Below are 6,421 nucleotides of genomic sequence, written 5' to 3'. Positions count from 1 at the left end.
TACCCTTTCTCAGCAGAGAATTTCTAGAGCTTCCCTTTAATAGGTGGGGAAATGCAGTTTATGTCCATTTATCCCCCGGGGGATAAACGTAATTCACTATTGACTGTGTAAAGCCTGATTCCAAGCAAAATGTTGTCTTTTATCCTGGAAATGAAAGCTCCAGAAGACACCTAAAATCCAGAGAATATTTTCTAGGCTGCAAATACCAAAGGTCCCCAGTCCTCAGAAGTCAAACAATCCTGTGTTGTTATCTCGAAGACTTAGTCCTTTTGGGCATCACTGGGCTCTTCTTCAGTCTTGCCTCTCGGGGGAAAAAAAAAGCAAAATAATTTTATTAAATAATTTTATTAATCAGTATTCTATTTATGATTGTATTTTTTTAAATAATTATTGGGGTGCCTGGCTGGCTCAGTGGGTAGAACATACAACTCTTGATCTTGGGGTTCTAAGTTCAAGCCCTACATTGGGTGTAGAAATTATTTAAAAATAAAATCTTTGGGGGCGCCTGGGTGGCTCAGTGGGTTAAGCCGCTGCCTTCGGCTCAGGTCATGATCTCAGGGTCCTGGGATAGAGCCCCACATCAGGCTCTCTGCTCAGCGGGGAGCCTGCTTCTCCCTCTCTCTCTGTCTGCCTCTCTGCCTGCTTGTGATCTCTCTGTCAAATAAATAAAATCTTTTTAAAAAATAAATAAATAAAATAAAATAAAATGAAATGAAAATAAAATCTTTGGGGCGCCTGGGTGGCTCAGTGGGTTAAAGCCTCTGCCTTCGGCTCAGGTCGGCTCAGGGAGCCTGCTTCCTCCTCTCTCTCTGCCTGCCTCTCTGCCTACTTGTGATCTGTCAAATAAATAAATAAAATCTTAAAAAAAAGAAAAAAGATTCTAGCTGAAACTCCTGATGATACACAGTATATCAAAATTTTTAATCTTTATGCTTCTCAGAAAGTTTTCTGATTCAGAAAATGGCACTTTTATATAAAAGAGGAAACAAGAATACACACACACATATATATAACAAATTTTATATGTAAAGATGTACATAAAAATTCAGAAAACTGGATTTTTTGGGCCAGTTTTTAGAATACTCACTATTTTGGGCAGTGGGAGTTAAGTAAATGAATCTATTTTGGCACACAACTACTGTTCATATAATATCATTGAATATTTTTAAAATAGTGTTAGCTTAGGACTTCACATTAGCAATATGATAGAGTAACTATCCTAGAAAATCTTACTTGTACAGAACACCTAAATTCCTAAATATTTTTTGAGTCTTTTTTAAAATTTTATTTAGAGTTTGAGTTGGGGGAGGGGCAGAAGGAGAGGGAATCTCAAGCAGACTCTGCACTGAGCGTGGAGCCCGACACAGGACTTGCTCTCATGACCCTGATCTAGTGACCTGAGCTGAAATCAACAGTCAGGAGCTTAATCCACTGAACCACCTACATGCCCTCTTTGAATCGTTTTATATGCATAAATGAACTAGTAAGGGAGCTCCTTAGAGACCAGAAATGTCCCTGACACTGATGTAATTAGGTGCTGAAGCTGTTGATGTCCTGCGGTACTGCTGATCTGGTGTGACCTAGTCGTTTTTCCTGGATCATAAGGGGAAACCGGCAAACAAAACCTACTGCTTCCTGTGTAAGTCAAGGAGTTAGATAAGCGATGCTCATGTAAAACAAGGTCCTGAAAGGAGACCCCCTCAGTAGGGGGTGATTGACAAAGAAACTTGTCTGTGTTTGCTTTGGCTCTGGGGATCTGCTCTGGCCATTAACTGCCACAAGCTGACACTTAACAGAGGTTTGAACACTTTCTAATCTGAGACTCATGGTGTTCCGAGGTTGATAAAAGCAAATGCAAAAGAAAACAACTTAAACCTGGTTCTCAAAGAATTGCTGAAGATGAAGTTCCAAGGAATATAATCTCACAATTTTTTTAACATCTTTTTTTCAGTGTTCCAAGAGTCATTGTTTATGCACCACACCCAGTGCTCCATGCAATACGTGCCCTCCATAATACCAACCACCAGGCTCACCCAACCCTCTGCCCCCCTCCCCTCCAAAACCCTCAATTTGTTTCTCAGAGTCCATAGTCTCATGCTTCATCTCCCCCCTCCTGATTACCCCAATTCACTTTTCCTTTCCTTCTAATGTCCTCCATGTTGTTCCTTATGCTCCACAAATAGGTGAAACCATATAATTGACTCTCTCTGCCTGACTTATTTTACTCAGCATAATCTCTTCCAGTCCTGTCCATGTTGATACAAAAGTTGGGTATTCATCCTTTCTGACGGAGGCATAATACTCCATTGTATACATGGACCTTATCTTCTTTATCCATTCGCCTAAGGGCATCTTGGCTCTTTCCACAGTTTGGCCATTCCTGCTTTGAACACTGGGGTACATATGGCCCTTCCTTCCACTACATCTGTATCTCTGAGGCAAATATCCAGTAGGGCAATTGCAGGGTCATAGGGTAGCTCTATTTTTATCTTTTTGAGGAATCTCCACACCATTTTCCAAAGTGGCAAAAAACACCCAAGGAAACAAGCTACTATTGAGACTTTATCTGCAGACACACAACCAGGATCTGATTTGCAAATATTTAATATATTGGGACCTATCAGATCCTGACAACAAAACATACATTTATAGAAATAAAAGGGAATTAAATGTGAGTGGGGTATAAGAAAATAGCTAGACAAATTTGGAGGGGAATTATAAGCTTATATAGGGGGGTGCCTGAGTACTCAGTGGGTTAAAGCCTCTGCCTTCAGCTCAGGTCATGATCCCAGAGTCCTGGGATCAAGCCCCGAATCTGGCTCTCTGCTCAGCAGGGAGCCTGCTTCCTCCTCTCTGCCTGCCTCTCTGCCTACTTGTGATCTCTGTCTGTGAAATAAATAAATAAATAAAATCTTTAAAAAAAAAAAAAAAAAAGCATATATAGGGGTTCCTGGGTGGCTCAATTGATTGTGTCAGGTCATGATCCCAGAGTCCTGGGATTGAGCCCTGCTTCGGGCTCCTGGGCTCCTTGCTCAGTGGTGAGTCTGCTTTTTTTTTTTTTTTTAATTTTAAGATTTTATTTATTTATTTGAGAGAGAGAGAGATCACAAGTAGGCAGGGAGGCAGGCAGAGAGAGGAGGAAGCAGGCTTTCCGTGGAGCAGAGAGCCCGATGTGGGGCTTGATCCCAGGACCCTGGGATCATGACCTGAGCCAAAGGCAGAGGCTTTAACCCACTGAGCCACCCAGGTGCCCAGTGAGTCTGCTTCTTCATCTGCCTGCTGCTCCCTGTGCTTATGCTCTTGCATGCGCTAACAAATCTTTTTTTTTTTAAGTGCCTCATAGTCCCTGACATATGTCCCTGATTGTTAAGTGCCACATAAAGGTTGCTTTATTATCACCTAACGTTCTTTTTCCAAGACATTCCAGAGTCATCTTGTAAACACGCAGTAGTCTTGTGTTTTGGTCAGACCCAGATCTGGAGAAACGTGTCTCAAAGGTCTATGAGCTCTACAAAATGTACCCAGCATCTGATCCTTTCATACCTCCAGGCTACCACCCTGCTTCAGGTGGCCATCTTCCACAGCAAAAGCTTCCTAACAATCTTGCTTGCATCCTTACCCCTCCGCAGTCTGTCAGTAAGGGTCAGGTTCCCTCCTCTGCTCAAAACCCTCCAGTGGTTTCCCATCTCAAAGAAAAGCCAAAGTCCTTACAGTGCCCTCCAAAGTCCTCCATAACCTGCCACTTGCTACCTGCTGACCATCTCCTGCCCACCCCCTGTGCCACCCACACTGGTGTTCACCAGCCATGAGCCCGTGTCCAGGCCTTTGCCCTAGTTGCCAGCTAGCACTTTTTCTCGAGGTAATTGCATTGTTCACTCCCTAGTAATAACCTCAAGCCTTTGCTCCCATACTTCCTTTTTGAAAACCATATTCAAGTGAGCTCCTGCCACCCACCAGCATACTCTACCGTCCTTTCCCTGCTTCGTTTTTCCTTTGTAGCACTAATCACATTACCTGACCGACTGTATTTTATTTGCCTCAATAGAATGTAAGCTCCATGAGGGCAGGGATTGGTTTTGCCTGAATTGTTCTTTGCAGTATGTCCCCAGCACTACTTGGAAGCCTGTACCTCCTGCTGCTCTCCACTGGTTTTGCCCCTACCCCTCCCCTGGCAGCCATTGGTTCTCTGTATTTACAGGTCTGTTTCTGCTAGCTTTGGGGAACTGGGTGGCTCAGTTGGTTAAGCAGCTGACTTGATCTCAGCTCAGCTCCTGATCTCGGGGTCATGGGTTCAGGCCCTGCCTTGGGCTCCTTGCTGGGATGGCTTGGGATGATTAGATGGATCAAAGGAAAGTTAAACCCAAGTCCAGTCTCAGCTTTTATTATGTGTGCAGCACAATACACCAACACTTCCTCTACCTTTACACCACCAGGAATAAGAGGGAAGAAGGAAGCATAGGTTTATCGTTTGAAGCCTCAGGGATTTTCAAGAGCATGAGGATCCCTTTAAAATACATAAATGTACAGCTTTCAAGATGAAAAAAAGCTCATTTAAGCTGTGACATTTGAAGGATAATCAAGCACTAGTTTTGAATTCTGGAACCCAGCTTTTCAGCTTGAGAACATAATTACCTTGTGTGCTTGGCAGGACAATTAGTGAAACAGATCATGTACTAAATTAGAACTACCATTTGTTGGCTTTCAGGCAAGGTGGGGTCCACTAATGGGCTATTTCCATTATGTTCTATGAAAATCACTTACATGGGTCATCACTCAGTAATGGGTTTTTTTTTTTCCAGGAGGCCAAATCAGATACTGGAAGTATAAATGTGGGAATCAGTTATTCAAACTGGAGTTACTGGTGACTGAACAGTACCCTCCAACACCCATCCCTCACCTCCCTCAGTGTGTAAATGGTAGGTGGTAAATTAGAGGATTACAGGTTCCCAGGACTGGAAGGCACCTAGAACTTGGGAGTCCAAGCTCCCACCCAGTGCCAGAGGCTCAAGTCACATTAGGATTTTCGTTTTTTTAAAAATCAGCCCAGCCCTACTTTTGGGTAGCCCTTTGTTCCATAAAGCCTCGAAGTCTTTGCCAATCTTGTCAAGCCAGCTTTAGCAACTCTAGGCACACATTGGGACTTTTCCTGTAGTATTTCTAGTGGTTTTGGCCCTCCCTTCTAGCCCTCTGAGAATTATCCTTAGGTGTACAAATTCTACCATTACATTATTAACATTACAGTATATTCTGACATTGCTACTTGTGTGGCCTCTGGCAACTTTAGCCTATGGTTATTTATCTGTGAAATGGAGAAAACTGCTCACTTGCTGTCATGGTAAGGATTAATTAATAACTTTAGCATGTAATAGACATTCGGAAACTTTTAAGGCAGGATTGGTGTTTCAAAGTATACTAGAGCTAGCTCTTGATTTGCCATTAGTCCTAAGTTTTCAACCAGCCTCATATGAATTCACCATAATGGCTGTCATTGAGCAGAAGACCATCATGATAGATTGCTGCAGAATTTCATTGTTGGTATCTTTAGGCATTCAGGATCAATTTGAGACCTAACTAATCCCATCTGTAGTTAATTCATACCTTCCTGGGACACCTGGGTGGCTCAGTGGGTTAAGTGATCTCAGGGTCTTCAGAGAGCCCACAGGGGGGCTCTCTGCTTAGCAGGGAGCCTGCTTCCCGGCCCCATTTGCTCACTTGTCTGCCTACTTCTGATCTTAAATTCGTGCCTTCCTGTAGAAGGAACATTAAGTATGGATGTCAATGTGGCTGTAGCCAAGAGCTCAAAACCAAAATTTTCTTACTCCGAAAGCCTCAGAACACACCATCAGACCCCAATGTTTATTTGGAGTCATACTATATCCAGATTTGCAGCATCCTCAGGGTTCTAAATAGGTGAAGTCCTAAAATAAAATTGTAATCCATCTATCATGTTGTGTCCTGCCCCCAACTTCAAGTTCTAAATGCTGGGTGGGGATTCTGATTACCTAAACCTAAGGAATTTAGGGAGTAACTGGGAACCCACTAGTTACCCCTATTCATTAATGACCAAAACTCCCAATTTCCATTTGCAAAATTAGCACTCCTATGAAATCTCTATTTTCTTAAGGATATTGGAATAACCCCAGCACTACTGACCTCATTCTTAAAATCTATCCTCAATTTTTAGGCTTTCTTTCAATTATGTATGGGGGTGGGGGATAATGGAGTCACTTCCTAATACCATGTATCAACACTTCCAAGAGACCCATCACCATGGTGCTCAATAGCAAGTATTTTGTCAACAGGGATTCATGCAGCCCTAGAAAATTTCTGCAAGACATACAGCTCATCCCAGGTCATGTCACTGTTCTAAATCAACACAAATACAGTATTCTAAACAAAAAGGCTGTAGTACATTCCTCTG

This window comes from Mustela nigripes, chromosome 10 (genome assembly GCF_022355385.1).
Source record: "Mustela nigripes isolate SB6536 chromosome 10, MUSNIG.SB6536, whole genome shotgun sequence".
In the NCBI taxonomy this organism is placed as follows: Eukaryota; Metazoa; Chordata; class Mammalia; order Carnivora; family Mustelidae; genus Mustela; species Mustela nigripes.
The sequence above is the reverse complement of the archived record's forward strand: the minus strand, read 5'-3'. Positions refer to the sequence as shown.